Source organism: Rosa rugosa, chromosome 1, assembly GCF_958449725.1.
Source record: "Rosa rugosa chromosome 1, drRosRugo1.1, whole genome shotgun sequence".
In the NCBI taxonomy this organism is placed as follows: Eukaryota; Viridiplantae; Streptophyta; class Magnoliopsida; order Rosales; family Rosaceae; genus Rosa; species Rosa rugosa.
Genome location: NC_084820.1, coordinates 66,809,898 through 66,831,502, shown reverse-complemented (window position 1 = coordinate 66,831,502; position 21,605 = coordinate 66,809,898). Strand labels below are relative to the sequence as shown.

General features: G+C 38.7%; 1 pseudogene; it reads right to left on the bottom strand.

Annotated features, from left to right (window-relative positions):
• Positions 1-1,753: 1,753 nt before the first annotated feature.
• On the bottom strand, positions 1,754-6,053 carry LOC133733460 (phenolic glucoside malonyltransferase 2-like; annotated as a pseudogene).
• Positions 6,054-21,605: the final 15,552 nt, after the last annotated feature.

The window sequence follows — 21,605 nt, the reverse complement described above, 5'->3', positions numbered from 1 at the left end:
CCGAAAGCAATTCTATGTATACATAGAATTGCTTTCGGATCAATTCCCTAAACGTATGTGCCAACAAACGTAGGTGGTGAACTGTGAGCTGCCATTCAATTAGCTAGGTTAGGGTGCTTGTCTATTATATTTATGTGACAACAAACGTAGGAGGTGAACTACCAGCTGACATTCAATTAGGTTAGGGTGCTCGGGTATTTACACCTGAAAATACTCTATCATATGGTAAACTTTGGCTGTACGAAGTACTTAATGATTTGCTAGGACAATATTCCGCTATGGGAGGTCATGGTTTAAGTCCAGAACTCCGGATGCATAGGAATTCAGGGCACGTTTACTTATTTGGAAGGAAAGGGAATGATTACGGGGTAAAAACATTCATGCGTTTACTAACACATAAATGAATCGGAATGATTCCGGGTAAAAGAAATCCTGCGTTTACTAACACATGAAGGAATCGGAATGGATATAGGTCCCACCTCCTTATCAGGAATCGATTCCTGAATACTCAGGAATTCGATTACGAAGGGGGGAGATGGGTTTATGAATCATTCATCCGGAATCAATACCGATTCCTTTCTTCTCCCATTCCACTTGTCTCCGATTCATGATTATTTTCCATTCCAAATAAGTAAACGTGCCATCAGGTTGTTTGTTCAGTTTTTGAGTTTGATCAACTTTTATGAGCTACAAACCACCACAGGTGGTCGAGTTGGTAAGCTCCATGTGTGGAACCCTCACACCCGAGTTCGAATCCCGCCGACGCTGATTGGAGTTAAATCTCAAACTGTTCTTGGTGGCCAGGGGGAGGAAGTGTTCTGACATGTTCCCCCGGCACGGATTAGTCTTTGGGCCTAAAGAGTCTTTGCATGAGAAACTGTGTGATCTCAATAAATAAAAAAAATAAAAAATAAAAAACTTTTATGAGCTGCACGTTCTTACATTCATAACTTCGGAAATTTTACTAGCAATTTTCAGCGATTACTCGCTACAAAACTTTAAGGGTTTTAGCACAGTAATGTTTAAGACCAAAACTAATTTTTGACCAGATAGGCAGATATATTAATACTAGTAATCATGAAATGTGGTGTGGTTAAAACCTCGTAGCTATTTTTTTTTTTTTTTTTACTTTGTCAAGGAGAACCTAAAGGCTTCCTAGGTCTAAGATAAACCCCTTCGTAGCTGTTAATATATAAGAACAATAGAGGCTTTAATAACAGATTTGTTGTTAATAATCTACTCCATAGTAAGTGGCAAGTTGTGACTAAACAACCGGAGTGACAATAATGAACATTACTAAAATGTCGGAACTCGCAGTTGTTGCAGTGACTGATCAAATATAGCTAATTAGCTGGGCACTTCCTTGGGCGCAATATTGTACTAATTAATATTAAGGGAAACAACGCTCTCTGCAATCATACAATTATAGATCAAATATTTGCGGTGGTAAATTAATTAAGGAGGCTGATCTAAGTCATCTATAACGGTTCCACAAAAAGCATGGTCTACCAACCATGCACTACGTATGATCTAATCTCCTATATTGTATGGGCCGGTAAAACGTTATAACTATATGGTATAGTAAGTAGGAAGAAATGTAGCAAAAATGAATGGATACCTTGGCATCGGGTGGTGAAGACGTACATTAAACATCTAGTAGTGAAAGTTTGTACTATTGTACTCACTTAATTATAACCTTCTTTTTTGTAGTTATAGTACACAAAATCTGAATGAATAGAAAATGGAGTACTCTTTATTTAATTAGTAAAAATCCAGCCAATGTTTCCAGTACAAGTTCTTTAGGAAATAGAGAAACAAAAGACTCCATATATTGTTTCTTCAAAGCCAATCCAACCTCAACAGCTCCACCACCATTCTTGCTATCTGAAAGAGAGACTGCTTCAGTCTTATCTATGGAAACAAGCTCGACCTTCTTCGGTTTACCCCATTCGAAATCAGTGTTATAAACCCCAAACCATTGTGAACCGGCAATCGAATATATTCTCTTATAGAGGGAAAAGTTGAGGAATTTCGAAACCCAATTCTCTGCCCCATTGAAAATCCCATCATCCAAACTTCTCAAAGCCTCAGTGATTGCATTTACGGCCACAAATAACCCATCTTCACCCAATAGCCCTTCTGTTTCTGCAACCGCTACACGGCCTACTATGCAATTCCCGAAATAGGTTTCGGGTATGGGAGGGTCCAAGCGAGATCTACAGTCCACACTAAAGATCAACACCGTTTTTCCACCTTTGATTTCCTCTGCCTTGGCAAGGCAAACCCATGTATGGGCACAAGCTAGAGAAAATGTCGACAAATGAAGTAGTACTGAACCCTCCTCATCATTTTGTTTCTTCTTCGCCAAGGTATTCATCACACGCTCTCTTAGAGTTTGTACATTTGTTTTCGTGAGCTCGAAGGTGCCTCGAATCAAGTCTTGTGGAAGAGCTTTGCTAGGTGGTAAAAGAAGCATTAAGCTCCTGTTATTTGTCCCTTCCCTGTTTAGGTATTGGCTTGAGTAGAGTTCTCCGAGTCCCTTCCGGTCCTGGATGACAACTCTTTCATAGAGCGGTTTGAGCTGCTCCGGCCGGGAGCAAAGAAGTTGGAGATGATTCATTTTTGCATATGTGAGCCCAAGATTTGACAAACGAGGTTGAAGTTTTTCCATCAAGGATGGCATGGTGCATTGTTGTTCCAATGGAAAAGCCACGATTGGGAAAGAGAGTGATTTGCAATGCCATGGCTGCGGCGGCTCGTTCGTAAGAGACATCCAATTTGGGAACAAGAGGATGGTACCCCTTGGGTTCAACAAAGACGTTGTTTGAAAGATGGTTGAAATTTTCAGCATCCGACTCGGCTATAGTGAGTGAAACGGTGTCTCCTTGGACATAACTGAGAATGGGTTTGAGAGAGTTTAGGGGCCAAATTAGTTTTCCGGCGAGAGGAAGAAAGTGTTGAAGAATGAGGAGAGAGTGAGGTTTTGAGTTTGGGAAGTATGGAATCAGGGGAAGATGTTTCGTAGAAGTAGAGGCGTTCTACGGGTTTAAATGTCACGCCCCGAATTTTGAATAACCAATTCAAATCCGAAACATGAATAAACAATTAATACAAATAACGTTCTGAATTTTTTTCTCAGAAACAAACACACCACTCGCCACTCAACACAAAACTCGAAAACCTCGAGTTAATTATTACAATTCACTCTTACAAAGTAAAATTGTAAAGCTCTAAATGAGCATAACAAACCTCACAATATAATGCTGTAATTCACATAACACTACTCTAAGCTGCCCGATCACCGTCCTGGTTCTCCTGACCTGCAGGGTTATCCGCTACACCGTTTGAATAGTGTACCGGGATTGCAACAACACAAAACCCGGTAAGCTTTTGACAGCCCGTATGAGTAAAAAGAAAGAACTGTTGATTTATTAAATTTCAGTTCAAGTAAAATTCAACAGTATTACGTCTGCAAAGAGACATCAAACCACTCATGTAAAACCACAAGGAATACATTTTCACAATCCTCAAATCACAATACACCACACTAGTCCTGCAAAAACCCAACCCACATAACACCACTTTGGTCCATCCCAACAGCACGTTAGAGCTCTAACCACATCGCTACCAGTCACCTTGGCCTAGGTGCAAGTAATGCGACATACTTCGGTTAATAATAAACCGTCGCGCTTTGGACATCCCCGTCCTCAGCACCATATACTTCGGTTAATAATAAACCGTCGCGCTTTGGACATCCCCGTCCTCAGCACACAACTTCGGTTAATAATAAACCGTCGCACCTTGGACATCCCCGTCCTCAGCACACAAACACTCCGGTTATCCTTAACCGTCGAACTTCAGACACCTCATCCTCAGAACCCTACATTCTCTAACTCTATACATCCTCCAATGTAAATCATGAATATTAACAAGAACTCATCAATCATGTTCATCACATATAATTATGGTAAGTCACATGTCAATTCATAATAATTTAATCATCCCAATTCCACACTCTTCAATGTCACACCATTCACATATAATCACGTAAGTATATATATACGTAATTATCCGCTCAGGGATAATCACTAATACCAACTATAGTTCACATGCAATAAAACCGAGAAATTCATTTGTATAGTAAAAATCATTTTACTTACCCATGGACCGTAGTTGATCAAGTCCATATGATTTTAAAACAAATATTTATTCCATAAATATTTTCACGCAATTACGACAAAATAAGGTAATTAAATTTATTCGGTTCGTAATATGAACCACGTGAGGTTTACTCACCTCTAAATTCCCGCTGCGTCTTCTTAACAGCTCAAAAACAACGATCCGAAATCGTTCACCAATCAATCCATCAACCACCTAGTCAAACACGATCTTAACTTAGAAATCATTCATAGACCACACATATACAGAAATCCAACGGTCGGATTCTAATTTAATGATGATCCAACGGTCAGATCAAATTTATATGATGATCCAACGGTCGGATCCTCACGGATCGCCCTTAGGATCATCCTCCAAAATTATCACGAAGATCCAACGGTCAGATCTTCCTGAATCGCCCTTACTAACATCTCCACAAAATTATATGAAAATCCGACGGTCGGATTCTCACGAATCGCCTTCCGAATCACTATTTCTCAAATATACGAAGATCCAACGGTCGGATCTTCGCCCGTGACCTCACAAAGTCACCGGGACAGTCATACGATCAACATATTAAAATTTGAAGTAAAACCGATGGTCTGATCTTCGTAGATCGTAAACCGAAGATAAAACGTAAAAACCGTAAATAGTAACGTAAAAACGTAAATCCACTATTTACCAACTTTTTCTAACATAACCTTGTAATATATCAAAACGCTCGTATGGATGCATAGATCATCGCCCAGATAATATAAACTCAAAATATGGTCCGACGCACCGCCGCATGCGGAGGACAGACGGCGGTCAACGCCGGCTAACCACTTCAGATGCTAAAGTTGTCAACTACAAACTTCTTCAAAATACAGAATTGAACCACTTTAATACCTGACTTTTTCTGAGACAAGGTCTAGATCGTCCTAGATCAAGCGTTGAAGTTGGATTAATCTCGGTCGCACGATCAGATCCTAGATTGAATCAGAGGCGTCCAAAAAGTCAAACCTTGATCTAGCGGTCTACACTCAAAATCGTGATGAAAGACTTACATAGGGATGATCAGGGGGAGGAGGAGATCACGAAACTGGGGACGATCGGCCCATGCAACGCCGGAAAAGTGGTTTTCCGGCCGGGTCAGAATCATGCGTCTAGGTGGCTTCGATCCATCTTTTGGAGCAGCGGCGGAGCAAGGCGAGGCTGGGGAGCTGCTCAGCGTGCGGCGGCGACCTCGAAAAGCTCCGGGTCCGAGGCCGGAGGAAGTCGGAGGGCCGTCGTTTGGCCGGGTCGGGTCGGTCGGGACCCGAGGGTTCTGAAGAGAGACAGAGAGAAAACGCGGGGACTGTTCCGCAAATTCAACATGTTTTCGTCCTTAATGAAAAAGTCAACATTTTTTTTGATATTTATAGAAAATTCCCAATTTTCAAATATTCATAACTTATTCATACGAACTCCGAATATTGCGTTCCACATATGCGCGAGATCGTATCGACCAGCTCTACAACTTCCATGAAGGAAGTTTTCCCAAATTTTGAACGTATAAAAAGACAACTTTCGCGAGCCCCTAAATAACGTTCGTTTTCGAAATAAAATCGTTCGAACTAATTCCACAACTTTTCCAAGCTTCGTACTCGCTCCTATTATCGTGAAATCATTTCTAAAAATCCACGGAATTTAATTTGGATTTTTCGGGGTATTACATTAAACCTTAGCCAGGGTAGATCAAATAGAGTTAGAGGGAGGGACTGATCCAGTGTGGAAAAATCCGGTGAGCCTGTAACTGGAGCCACTCTACAAACCTCGACCACAATTACAGAGTTTGGGTGTGCCATTGTCAATGGGGATAAACTTAAAGAAGCTTGATGGAAATATGCTAGCTAGCTGTAGCTTATTGGAAATATTGCATGTATATATGCACATATATAGAGACTAGATTAATGACTATAAGTCCTAACTAGACGATCTTCTTTATTTGATGTATCGATATATATAAGGAATTTAAAGTACCAGTAGCTAAATTAGATTGGGACAGGCTTGGGACACTTGTCTTCATTTATCATCATATATCGTCATGTTATTAAGGGTCTAGGGTTTAGTTCGAATTTCTAAAGCATAGTCAAATATTACAGGGAAAAAAAAAAAAACAACAACAACATTAATGTATCCTCATCAAGAAAAAAAGAGAGAAGATGATTGTAAAAACAAATTTATTAGGACCAAGAAATGAAAAATGAAAAAAAAAAATGGCAGGTGGTGTTTAGTTAGCGTGGAATTTTACGGTACATTAATATATTGATACATCAAATAGATTAGATTTGATAGAGGTAGAATGACTCCATGCATAAGTAGACTAGCTTGACTTGATCTCAGTATCGAGCTAGTCTACATCTGTATCGAAATAGTCTACTTGATATATTGATACATTAAGACTAACCCAGCTAACATTCATAAACTCAACTTCATGATAGATGTTCATGATGATGGGTGATGACCAAAACAACACCCATACGTCCTTCGAAGTGGTTTGCTGGTTGGAGAGTTTATGATTGCCTGGCCTGGACTAATTATACACATGGTTAATTTTCAGTTTGGCCACCGAGTTTTCTGAGCCGGGTGTCTTCACATTTATAGCTTTCGTACAAAACATGGATGCCAGAGTTATTCACCGTCAATTTTGGTTTTCCGGTTAGACAATATTGGAGGGTCTAGCTAAGATCCCCAAAGAAAGAAAGAATATGATTTAAGAACCAATACAAATGTCACGAGCAGCTAAACCCAACCTAGGTTATAGCATGTGCTCTCCAACTTAATTGCCAACCTATATATCAGATCAGCAACTGCTGAACTGCATATGTGTGCTCTTTAATTAATTTGTCTGTACACTGCTACACTCGCATCAGCTCGCAAATTCAACTGGTACTGACGCCGGCAGCTAGGAGTGGTCCGGTGATGGGCATCGATCACCAACGCGGGCTTTTGGTTGCAATGGTTTGGTCCGGTGATGGGCAGATCTCCTGCCCAAGTGATATAGGTCCGTGCCGGTCTGTTGGAAGGCGTGGTGGCGGTCTGCCGCTGGCGGAGGCGGACCCGATACTGGTTGCGGCAGCAGCATGGTGGCTATGTGCCCAGTTGTTTGGGTGTCCATAACATTTTCAGATTGGGCTGGGGCTTCATTTGAGCCTAGGCTTTAAGTCATGTTAGGGTTGGGCCTTGGTCTGTTAGGGGTTAATCTTAGATTTGCATTCTTTTCATTCGTATTGGGTGACTGACATACAGGTAATTTATTCAGTAAAACAAAATTTGTTTCACCTCAATCATATTGTTCCATCTGCTTCATTTTTTTTTTTTTTTTTGAGAATGATTCCATCTGCTTCATTAAACAAAGACAATAGCAAATATATATTAATAACATATTACCTTACGAAAGATTAAGAGGACCGAATTAATTGATCTTGATGTACTTCTAAATCCTGTTTACACCCGGTTTATCAACCTCCATTTTGTCAAGTCATAACTGTTGGAGGGAAACTCCTGATAATTATTAGCAATCTTCTAATTATCAACATCTTTATCTGAAGAGGTTAGAGGAAGCATGTTAGAAGTACCTCTCGTATGTGATAACTCCACGCAACAATCTAGGAGTTTGGGTTAGAATTGGCCAGCGGTATATTCATATCGAAACAAAGAGAGAGATATGAAAGATAAAGGACTTTAATTGGCTTCATGGATCAATTAGGACTCTTCAGCAAAACTGTGGTGCAGTGCTAATTAACTAATTGATCAATGTTGATTAATCATGTATAATATTACAAGACGTTGGAAGGTTGATGCATGATAATTGACAAGCCACTTGTCACATGAGAACCACACTCCTATTTGTTGAAGTATTCTAATGCATCAATTAAACAGGGGCTTCAATTGGATTGAAGTAAAGGCAGCTGCATGGAAGAAGGACACTCAACCACTTTAGCCTCTATATAAAGAAGCAATTGACAAATCAAGACACACACATCTCCAGCCAAAATTTCATCATGGGTTTCCTTTTATTTTTCTTAGCTCCAGATTAGTTTAATTCTCTTTTCAATTCTTAGTTGTTAGCTCTACTAGTTCGAGTCAATTTCCTTCGTTTTTCTTGTAATCTAGTAACGCTATTTCAATTGTTTCCTTTGTTACTTTTTTATAATAATTGATAGTTTTATTCTTCAAGCCATTTATTATTTTCTTTTTCCGCTCTTTACTTTATCACTATTTACTTTCCTGCGATTTACTTTATTGCTCTTTACCTTTCTGCACTTAATCTAGAGTTTACTTCCTTGCTCTTTTACTATTGTGTTTATTTCTTGCACTAGGAGTAGTTTTAACGCAATTGTTCGGTTACCAATCACTATTTGCGACTCGTCCATTGAACAACCCGAAAGTCCTTGTTTCCAAAGGCATCGAACCCTTAGCCGAGATTGTTCATTCCTCGGCTTTCAGTCGCTTGACGAAGCCAGAACACGCGCACTACATCTACTACATCTACAATTGCACACTTGGCCTTTTGGCCGTGTGCTGGCACGCCTCGCAACCTATTCATCGAGAAGGACGTTTGTTCTTTGATCTCTCGGCTATCTTAGCCGAAGTGATTTTCAGAGGCAACATTCTCTGGTCACGAAACATATACCTCCTACGGGCCCTAGGATCGGACAAGTTCATATTTGGCCATTCTATATTTCAGTTTACTAGTCTTGTCTTTAATCTGCTTTCTATTTCCTTATTGTCTTTATGCTTTACTTGTTTGATCAAGTAAAATTGATCTTGATGTACTTCTGAATCCATACAAGAACCTGATTGAAATAGCTAAAGGCACTGTATGCTTGTTCAAGATCATTCTTTTGAAACAGATCCAGAATTTTCTTCTATCTCCTTTTTTTTTTTCTTTTTCTTTTTTTTTCTCTCTCTCTTCTACCGACATGAAAGCTCTCTCAAATTTTCTCTCTTATTTCCCATTTTCACTCCCCAACCTTCTCCCTCCTTTTCTAGTTTCTAGATGGCAGCTAATAGGGAATTGTTGTTGAGTCTTTGTTTGCAACGTATTCTGTCTCCTAATCATTCTGTTGAGAATATATACATCCCACATGGGAAAAATGGGACCTTGCCTATAGGTTTATAAGGGTTTGGGTCACTCCATCCATTGCCAATTGGTTTTGGATGCGAACCCCAGATTACTTTATCATGGTATCAGAGATAGGTTACCCACGTGTGCATGCCTAACAGCCACACGGGCTCCACGCCACCCAAAAGTTGTCCACGTGTATTACTTGAAAATTCGCCACACGTGCGGGGGCATGTTGAGAATATATACATCCCACATGGGAAAAATGGGACATTACCTATGAGTTTATAAGAGTTTGGGTCACTCTATCCATTGTCAATTGGTTTTGGATGCGAACCCCAGATTACTTTATCACATTCCAGACCTTGTTATTTCCTCTACCTTTTTTCTTAATCATTCTCTTTAATATTCCTATTGCTATATTGAGGCTAGACTCTACATTTTTCATTTGTATTAATATATATGTTTTTTTTTTTTTGAGTAAAAGAGAAGTTGTATTGATTAAATAAGATGGTTACAATCAAATATGAGTGCATCCATTCTAATGGTTGAAGCATCCCTCAGCCAAACAACATTCACTAAAGATTCGATCATAGGCTATACTAGCTAATCTGTGAGCAACACGTACAATTAGTTGTTCTAGGAGATGAGCAACCTGTAATCCTGAAATGGTTTTCAAACTTTTTTGAATATCAAAGACCAAGGTTTTGTATTCAGAAAGATCCAATTCAGTAGCTGAGATAGCTTGTACTGCTAGCATGCAATCACATTCCAGGTCTACATTAGAAACCTGTATCTGTTGCAGAAGTTCAATTTTCTGCGTGATTGCCAACAACTCAACCTGTTGTACTGATGCAACATGTCTTTTCAATTATTAAAGAAAACAATAATCATAATACAAGGACAATAAGATTTTATTAAAATGATCGGCTTATCACACATGCCCCCAAACTATGGGGCTGGTGAGAATTACCTAGGAAAATTTGCTAGGTGTAGTTAGATAATTTATAAAAGTCAAAGAGAAAGTTTGGATATTTCTTATGTATTGATCTTCTCCAAAGATGGAGTACATATACAAAGTATACACAATCCTAATAGGAAACTAATTACACCATGATATTCTCCCCCTTAAGTACATAATATTCTCCTTAACTATACCATCCTAATTATACTACAATTCCTACAATTATGGAGAGTAACTCACGCCAACACTCCCCCTCAAGTTGGAGCATACAGATCACGGATGCCCAACTTGTCAAGTGAGTCATAAAACGCCTTGCTAGAGACTGCCTTTGTAAGATGTCCGCCAGATGCTCCTCAGTAGGTACGAAAGGAAAAGAGATGATTTGTTGATCCAGCTTCTCTTTGATGAAGTGTCTATCAACCTCCACATGTTTTGTGCGATCATGTTGGACAGGATTATGAGCAATTTTAACTGCAGCTTTGTTATCACAGAACTAGGGCATCGCTTTTTTCGGCTTGAAACCCAAATCCCTCAACAAGTGTCTTAACCACAACATCTCACAAACTCCACGAGCCATTCCTCTATATTCTGCTTCAGCACTAAAACGGGTCACCACCTTCTGCTTCTTACTCTTCCAAGTAACAAAATTCCCACCTACAAATGTAAAGTATCCGGAAGTGGACTGTCGATCAGTTATACAACCCGCCCAGTCTGCATCTGTATACCCCAAAACATCCAAATGCCTATACTTAGAAAACACCAACCCCCTTCCAAGAGCATACTTCAAGTACCTCAAGATCCGAACTACAGCTGCCATATGAGCCTCACTAGGATTATGCATGAACTGACTCACAACACTAACTGCATAAGCTAAGTCTGGTCTAGTGTGTGACAAATAAATTAATCTTCCAACTAACCTCTGATATCTTGCCTTATTCGTGGTTACTTGATCTGGATACTCAGCTAACCGATGGTTCTGCTCAATGGATGTGTCAGCTGGTTGGCAATCGAGCGTACCCGTCTCTGCTAATAAGTCAAGGACATACTTTCTCTTGCTCAACATAATACAATCTTTTCCTCTAGCAACTTCAATTCCCAAGAAATATTTCAAACTCCCCAAGTCTTTCATTTCAAATTTTGCTGACAATGCACTATGCAACTTCTTAATCTCCTCAAGATCATTACCTGTCACCACCATGTCATCCACATAAATATTAAAGCTGTAACTTTACCCTTTTGATGCTTAAGGAGGAGGGTATGATCTGAATTGTTTTGCCTGTACCCAATCCTCCTCATGAATGTCGTTGTAAGACCCCGAAAATTCGTTATTAATTCCTAAATGTTTCCTGGGATTAATAAAGTGTTCGTTTGTACGATTTCGTGGTTCGAGGGTGAAGGAATTATGTCCTAAAACAATCATTTTGATGTAATTATTATTGTAATTATTATTAATCAAAAGGGCAAGTTTATTGTTCATTGCTTATATTTAATATTTGATTGAACAATGTCCAAGGAATATGAGTTAAAGAGAAAGTAATCTAAAGAGTTAGATGTGTGAGACCTTTACTCTTTCACACTCTTATCCTAAAAGGTTCCTAGTCATAGGATTATCACTTGGACATTGATAATCCGGAAAGACTAGCACATACTATGTATGCTCAATATGGAGGATGATATGTCTCTTGTCATTTGTGTAGAGACACTAATACAAGTATGTGGGTGCTCTTAACTTAAAGAGTACACTGAACGCGATCATTAGAGTTCTTGTATGGAGTCTTACTTACATGTCAAACTTGAACTCTAAATTGCAATAATACAAATTAGTCCTTTGACCTGAGACACCATAGTTGTCTTATGAGTGAATGGATTATCTCTTGATGATGCAATAACATTGTGTCCCTTAATGGATATAATAGATGCATTCATTGGTATAATCAATTCGGTCATGGAGACATGTGAGTGTACAATAAGGAATCTCTATCCTTAAGTAAATAAGGTGTATGTTCAAAGATGTGATTCAATGAGTCTTTGGCCAAAGCATTGAATGAGATTAAAAAGGAGTTTTTAATCACATTCTAAGAATCACATAAGAATGAAAATCACATTAGGGGATTGACATATCAATTCCATACCCCGATGATGTGATTTAGAACATAGTGTTAGAGAAGGACCGTATTGTATTGTAATTCCAATTGAATAGGTTCTTTGTCATTCTACATTAACTAGGGTAGTCATGATATGTTGCAAGACGTCACTCATGACTTGTGAAGTCCCCGAGGATTAATAAACATTTATAATCCTAATAACAAGGGAGAATCAAAAATGGAGTTTTTGATTCGTAAACAAAATAGAATGGTTTCTATAAACTTCACTGCCTTGTTAATTAGAACCTAAGAGATCGCACACCATATAAGTGGATCATTGAGATTGTATATGAAGAAGATTAAACAAGAGTTGGTTATGACCAAATAATTAATTAGATTTATTATTTGGACATAATTAGGTTTTTCGGGTAAAACCGAACCTATTGTCGGGCTTTTCGTGTGGACTTGGGCTTCACTAAATGAGATTTAAATGAAAGCCCAAGACACATTTTTAGTGCCCAATAACAAGTATGGACCAGCCAAAATATTGGCTTTATGAAAGTCAATATTTTCTTTTAGTAATTGGAGTTATTTCCTATTATATAAAAGTGAAAGCATGGACAAAGAGAATAAGAGTATCTCTACACCATTATTTTTCAGATTAGAGAGAGAGAGAAAGAGTTCTTTCTTGGTCCATTACAAAATTAAAGGAAAGAAGAACACTTGCATAATTTCTTCTTTTCTTTCATCTTTCTTCATCTCTTGATTCACTTGGTGAAGATCCTTAGAGGCCATGTCCTTTTGTGGCTTTACTTGTTACATCAAAGAGAAGATTACAAGCACAAGAAGGAGTTCTTAATCCAAGGTGCTTCAAGGTGGAGGAAACACACACAAGGAGAGATCAAGGAGAGGAACTTTGGTGGTTCACTTGGATCGGATTAAAATCACGCTCCAAGGGTGAGTAGAACATAAACTCCCTCTTTGTTCTTCCTTACTATGCATGCTATGTTTATATACATATCACAATAAGCCAAGATCATGGGTTAAAGGAATGGATTTTATGTTTAGTTAGTAGTTTAATGGTTAAACTAATTCCGCACTAATTAAAAAGTTTTGAAATCCATCCATTCCTTCAGAGGGTGGAGTGGAATTATTTTCGGACGAATAATTATTCGAAGTGCACGTTTTAGGGGGGTTGCAAAGATTGACTTTTTATTCGTTAGGTTTCTCCGAAAATTTCCTTCACAAAAGTTGTAGAGCGTGTCGATACGAGTTTGTGGACATATGGAACGCGAAAATCGGAGTTCGTATGAAGAAGTTATGGCCGTCGGAAAAAGTTTTCATTTTGGTATATATTGGATTTTTCCGGAAAAATATCAGAAAATACCAACTTTCCATTTTCGGAAAGTTTTCTCTCTCCTCTCTCCCAACCTCAGTTCCGCCCAGCCAATTTCGGCGGCTTCGTTCTCCGCCGTCCGGCCGTGATTTTTGTCCCTATTTCTTCGCCTCACTCCCATCTAGCACCCTGTGAAGTTTCACTATGTGGGTAGACCTGTGCACGAAGCAGCAACTCCGGGAAGTTTGGCACCCGAACTGCAAATCATCCAGATCGGAGATCACGTTTCCGGCCACCATAGTCGGTGGTTCTTGAGGGCTTTTGAAGCCCATAGGACGTTGATGCTTCTCCCAAAGCGGCTTGAGACGATTTTACCTGTGGAGCTCGAATTTGGAAGATTGGGAATCTAGGGTTCATCAGTTTTCAAAACTTGCGAGGTAAATTCCGGCCAAATGGCTTCGATTCAGACTTTGTGCTAGTTATGAAAGTTTCAACTGGAGTTCAGATGAAGAACTTTGGTGTTGGAAGTTTTGTCAAATTTTAACTTTGAGTGGGAGGCGGTGCCGCCACTGTGGTGGTGTTTTCCGGCGGCTTCCGGCCACCCCAGGGACAGTTTCTGTTTCTGATTTCGATCTACTCGTCGATACGAGCGTTTCGATATATAGTTTGTAATTTTTGGAAGTCGTATGAGCATGTTTTGAATTTTCAAAGTTTTAGGGTTTTCGGTTCGATCGATGTTCAATCCGTGAGGATTTGGCCGTCCGTTTGACTTGTAGTTTTGTTATGTTGATCGTATAAGTGTTCCGATGACTTTGTGTGGTCTCGGATGGTGATCCAACCGTTGGATCATCGTATAATTGTGTTTTTGGTGAATTGTGTTGTATTGAGTGTGACCTTGATGTGATTAGGTGATTGACGGAATTGTGTGAGCGGAGTATGGATGATTTTGTGCTTGTCTTGGTTTTGTGTGAAGACGCAGCAGGATTTGGAGGTGAGTAAATCTCACGTGGTTCATTTACGAACGGATTTATTTATTACTCGGAATTACTTGTTTAATTGTTAAATCATTTTCGAAACAAATTATTTGTTTTAAAATATATGAACTTGATCGACAACGGTTCATGGGTAAGTGAAAACAATGTTTTGATATAAAATGATTTTCGAGAAGTAAAATTTATAAAACTATAGTTGGTATTAGTGGCATCCCTGAGTGGATGACTACGTATATATATATTTAAGTGAAATATATATATCTTGGTGGAATTGAGTGTGTAGTTTACTATTGTTGTGCAATGTGATGTTGAGGAAAATATATGGTTTTGAAAATAAAAGATGGTTTTGTTGGTTTTGAGTTTTGAAAGAAATAGGTATGGTTTTAGGTGATGGTTTGAGTTGAGAAACAATAATTGGAAAATGATTTCATTATTGCTTGAGGCTGTTGGAGATGAGGAAACAATATTATGTGATGATCTATGTGATGATCTGCGTGATGATTTTGTGTAAATGATGTGGGTTGTTGTGAGATGATTTATTTGAAGTTGATGGGTGATCATCGACTTTGGTGTTGATGGGTGATCATCGACTCTTGTGTGAGTTGTTGACCTGTGTGGTGACCTGTGTGGTGATCTGTGTGATGACCTGTGTGGTGACCTGTGTGGTGATCTGTGTGGTGACCTGTGTGATGACCTGTGTGGTGATTGGCGTTATTAATGAATGTTTTTAGTAAATATTTCTATTTATTTCTATTATTGAATTGTTTGTTTTCTTGGTAATCTCCTGAACTAAGTTATATGCAGGGATTACTGCCTTTTGAATTGTTTGTTTTAATGTAATTTCCTGAACTAAGTTATATGCAGGGATTACTGTCTTTTGAATTGTTTGTTTTAATGTGATCTCCTGAACTAAATTATATGCAGAGATTACCGCTTTTTGTATTGTTTGTTTTAATGTAAATTCCTGAACTAAACTCTATGCAGGGATTTATATGATTTCTATTGTTTGTTTTTAATGTGATCTCCTGAACTAAGTTTCCATGCAGGGATTACTGATTTTACTTAATTCAATTGTAAGTGTGGTTGTGGTTTGAGACTTGTAGTGAGTTGTGAATGAGTTGTGAGGTCATCGTTTTGACACATGCTTTATGTTGAGGGGAAGTGAATGTGATTTGTTGTTGAGATGATATGATATGATATGAACTTGATGTTTGGTTGTGTTTTGTGAAATTAAATATTGTTGCTTTAATTCATCTCACGAATTGAGAAATTATAAGCATGCGTGACATGAGTCACTTTAATTCAGTTTACTCATACGGGCTTAAAAGCTTACCGGGTTTGTTGTTTGCAATCTCGGTGCACTATTCTATGGTGTAGGGTTTATTGTGCAGGTTAGAATATCGGGTGATCGTTATCGAAGCTGAGGTGGACTTTCCGTCACGTGGGTGTAGAAGGGCACTCATACTTGTAGTCTTCCGCTGTGTAGTGAGTTGGTGAGAGTGGTTACACGTTGAATTGATATTCAGTTTAATTTGTAAACTATTGTAATGTAATATGTGACTCTAAAGAACGAGTCGGTATTGACATTGTGAGTTCAGTTTGTTTGTTGCTTAGTTTAAATGAAAAATTTTCTAAGAGTTTTCTTGTGATTGTTTGTTCTCGCATTTCGGATTTGAATTCATTTATTCAAAATTCGGGGCGTGACAGTCGTGAATCGACCAAACCAAGCTCTTGGAAACTGTTTAAGGCCATACAGGGACTTCCTTAAGCGACACACCACCTTGACTCCAGTGGAAGTACCATATCCTGAAGGCAAGTCCATGTATACTTTTTCGTTCAAATCACCATGTAAGAAGGCATTTTTAACATCAAACTGTTGTAGAGGCCAATCAAGATTAGCTGCTAGAGACATAAGTACCCGGATTGTATTGATCTTTATTGATCTTTGCTACTGGTGCAAAAGTTTCATCATAGTCCATGCCATACTTCTGGGTATAACCCTTCGCTACTAGCCTCGCCTTAAATCTGTCCACCGAACTATCTGAATTGTGCTTCACTGTATACACCCATCGACACCCAACTGTTTTCTTTTCAGGAGGTAGTGATACTAACTCCCACGTTTGATTTTTCTCAAGTGGATCCATCTCCACAGCCATTGCTTTTGCCAACTTCTCGTCCTTCATTGCATCATGCACTTTACTAGGAAGTGACACAGAAGATAATTGATTCACAAAGGCTACATATGGTTTAGACAACCTATGAGTAGACACATAATTAGCTACAAGATATTTGGTCTTAGCACACAAACTTTGGTCATATTTCTTGGGAGGCTGACCACGATTGGACCTTTCTGATAAGACTCGTGTTTGAACATGTGTAGAATCAGTTAAAGGAGTAACACTATTAGACAAAGATGGGTTATAAGACAAAGGCAAACTACTACATACCTCAAATGAAGAAGGGAAACCACTGATGGAGAGAGAGAGAGAGACTGAATGATTAGGAGCTTCTTCTTGAAGGGTAGAAGATTCGGCAATTGTCTTTTCTGTTTCAGAATTCACAATGCTTTGTTCGGCAATTTCATGGTGAAGGGTAGACGATTTGGCAATTGTCTTTTTTGTTTCGGAACTCACAGTGCTCTGTTTGGCAGTTGCATTTTTGCCAAGATCTAAGGCTGGAAAGGGAAGAATGGTTGTGGTGGGAAGGTTGATCTTTGGGCCACTGGACGTTTCCTCTTCACTGAACGATCGATCGTTTGGGATAAGCGATCTGTCGTTGGCCCTGTTTTGTACTGTCTTTCATAAAAAACACCCTGCTCCCCCTGACTATGAGTCGTAGAAGGTGAAGAATAGCTTGTGTCCTCACTGAATGTCACATCCATGGTGACATAAAAAGGTTGAGAGGGAGGATGATAACACTTGTATCCTTTCTGATGAGTCCCATACCTGACAAAGACACACTTGAGAGCCCTTGCATCTAACTTGGAACGTTGATTCTTATAAAGATGGACATAGGCTACACAACCAAAGACACGAGCAGGAAGGATATTAAGAGATGGGATAGAGACATAACTAGACAATACCTCAAATGGAATACAACCTTAAAGAGAGGAAGATGGGAGACAATTAATGAGATGGGAGGCACACAACACTGCCTCTCCCCAAAGGTATTGGCACTAACAAGAAGGGCGCGACTCATGTCTATCAAATGACGATTCTTTCGTTCAGAGATCCCATTATGTTCTGGTGTTTGTGGGCAATTGGTTTGGTGAACAATTTCATGAGATTGGAAGTAATCATGAAATGAATGATTAACAAACTCCCCCCCATTATCAGACTGAAAGACCTTAATATGAGCATCATATTGGGTACGAACAAGATTATGGAATGCTGTAAAGGCAGAGAAAACTGCATCCTTTGATTTAAGCAAAACAACCCAAGTTAATCTTGTGAAATCATCGATGAATAAAACAAAATAATGCATTCCTGAAAGAGTTGAATGTTTGGAAGGTCCCCATAAATCCGAATGAATTAATTCAAAAGGCATTGTACTAGATTGAAAGCTAGAAGGATAACTAGACCTAGAGTACAGGTTTCACAATGTAGACTAGAATTACTTACTCCCAAAAACAGAGAAGGCATGTACTTCTTCATGACACCAAAAGATGGGTGGCCCAAACGGCGATGCCACAACCACAATTCATTCAGCCGATCAGAACTCAATGTCAGGGCAACATGACTTTGTGGACTTGAAGATGCTTGTGTCGGTCCTCCGTACATGCAATCCAAGTGAAACAGTCTCTCCCTCAGATCTCCATTGCCAACTATCACCCAATTGCACAGATCTTGAAAGATAACGTACATAGGATAAAAGGTTACAGAGCATTTGTTTTGTGTATTTAACCGAGACACAGATAAGAGATGATGAGACAAAGAGGGTACATAGAGGACATTATAAAGAGTAATGGACGGTGTAACCTGGACTGACCCAATTCCTAAGACCGGAAAGGACTCACCATTGGCGTTATAGACATGTGTTATGGATGGGGAGGACACTGTGACAAAGAAAGACTTATCATAGGTCATATGGTCAAACGCACCTAATCAATTATCCATGTGTTACTACCAGTAAAGCCAGAAACATTTAAAATAACACCAATTTTACCTTAATTTTCCTGAGTTAGGGAAACATTACCCTTAGTTTGATCTTGGCCCTCCACACCATAGAAATTAGGTTCTTACTTCTACACCAGTTGGATTGCTGCCTTCTGACCATTTTCACTCCCTTTCCAACCAGAGTTATTGGAGTTGAGTCTTAGCAACTTAGGGCATTGACTCTTGTAGTGGCCAACAGTTTTACAATAGTTGCAAGTCACCTGACTGTTGAATGAAGCTGGTCCCCTGTTATAATTCTGATTTGATTGGTACCTTTGATTGTTGGGCCGACACTGAGGGTTTCCACTCTGAGGAGACAAAGTCATTCTTCTTCTTCAAACATCAACATAAACCACAAAATTTGACACGACTAAGGAAGGAGAGGCTGACGGCGAGGTGTCGCAAACTTTAGAGTTTTAGGGAAAAATAAACAGAGGACGAAGACAAAGGACAAACTCTTAAAGAGTACAAAGACAAATTTGCAGCGGAAACAAACGAACAAAGTCCAGACGGATCTTTGCTCTGATATCAAGTCAAACAGAACAAAGACAGAGAGAAAGTTTGAGAATTTCTGAAGATCAATACATCTCCAAAGATGGAGTACGTACATATACAAAGTATACACAATCCTAATAGGAAAATAATTACACCATGATATTCTCCCCCTTAACTACATAATATTCTCCTTAACTATACAATCCTAATTATTCTACAATTCCTACAATTATGGAGAGTGATTCACGCCAACAATAAATTTGTTGGGTGTACTTGAATGATATTTGCCGGGTACATTGAAAAAGTGATAGGAGCATTTTAATGCGACGTTTTACTTGCTTTTCCCTACATTTCTTGCGTTATTTCCTTATTAAAACTCTGTTTAGGAAAGTTTTCATTCTTCGATGGGGAAAGTTCCTATTTGTAGAAAGTTTTCATTTTTGTAGTTTCTATTTTTCATTTTTGGAAAGTTTCCATTTTCAGTTTAGGAAAGTTGTCATTTTTCATTTTAGGAAAGTTTCTATTTTTCTTAATAGTTTCTATTTTCAGGACCTCGGAGCTAAAAAGTGGAAATGAACTCACGAATGGAAAGAGGAGCTTGCGAACATTAAGGGGAGCAAAAATGAGAAACAATGAGCCACATAAATGAGCAGAAATGAAGAAAAGAAGTTTTCCTGCTTCAACCAGGAAACCCTGCGAAAAGGAGGAAAGCTTACCAATGAAGTTTCCAACGTTACTATGAAAAAGAAATGGAAAAATGAAGTATTATGACGTTGGAAGGTGACAAGGCTTGACTGAGAAGCAACAAGGCCCAAGAACTCTCAAGAATGAAGTAGATTTTCAGCAAATGGATCAAAGGCCCACAAAAGCCCATGGAATTAGGGTTTGTGACGCTATGAAGAAACCCTAGAGATGTTTGCCGTCCAACCCTAGAGATAAAGAGGGATATTGCCGTGAGAATCAAGAAGAATATAAAAGATTTCGGCAAAGAGATTTTCTAGGGGAGAGTTTTAAGGAAAGACAAAGTGTGGACATCAAGAAACGGCTCAAAAGGTGTCTAGATACATTCCTAAAAACCCTAAAGGTATTTTGGCCGAAATTAAAGAGATAAAATCAGAATATTATCATGGTATTTCGGCAAGAAAATCAAGGGAATTAAAAGAGAATTTTGTGATTGGTTGGACCACATCATAGGGCTTATGTGGCAAGCAAGCATTGGAGGAAATTATGTGGAGTTATCACAATATTGCCGTGAGAATATTGAGGAGGCACACGGATTGGAGAGCAAGGAGGCCGTCCCCTATATATACTCCCCCTTTCTCAACGTCAAGGGTTGCTCTCCTTTACGTTTTAAACTTTAGAAAATTCAGAAAGGTTCTTTAGCATAGCCGTGAGTTTCTCCATCCTCTAGAGCAAGCCACGAAGTTCAAGCAAGGCCAAGGAAGAGAAGAAGAAGCCGTGACCTATTCCTCCTCCATCCATCTTTGAAGCTTGCTTTCGAGTTTCAAAGGATTCCATCATTATTCACCCATCATCATCCTCTATCCACGGTGTAATTCAACCTCTACTTTGTAACATTTGCTTTGTATTTCGTTGGTTTTGCTCTAGTTGACATATATGTTTGAACAATTGTTAATTTCTGAAATTTTATGATTGATTGAGAAATTTTCAGATCCTAATATTGTAATTCGAGAGTTGCTTATGTGAGTTTATTTAATTAAATTTGCGTTATAGATATCTTTTGTATTTTAATCTTATGTGGTTCGAAACACTTAGGGTTTTGATATGAATGTTGCTAGGTTTAAGAACATGAAATCAACTTTTTGTTTTGTGTAATTAAACTTGAATCAAAGTAGTAAAGGTTTTGTATAAATATCGAATTTAATTAAAGAGGATTGCAATTAGGTGGACTTTTCCATACTAAGTTGTACACTTGAGTTGATAGCCTTTCTCTATGTCTAATGCGTTAAACATGTCATGATTGACTAGTTTTCTAGGGCTTGATTACATGTTTGATAGGATTAATGTCACGCCCCGAATTTTGAATAATCAATTCAAATCCGAAACATGAATAATAACAAATTACAACTAACATCCTGAATTTTTTTCTCACAAACAACCACACTTCACAACTCTCAAATTTACAATAACCCAAATCCTCAAGTTATTTATTACAGCACACTCCCACCAAATCAAATTGTAAGGCTCAAATGAGCTTAACTCGCCTCACTATTACAATTGCTGTAAAACTATAACCATTGCTCTAACCGCACGATCACCGTCCTGGTTCTCCTGTCCTGTAGGATTACCCGCTACACAATTTGAATAGTGTA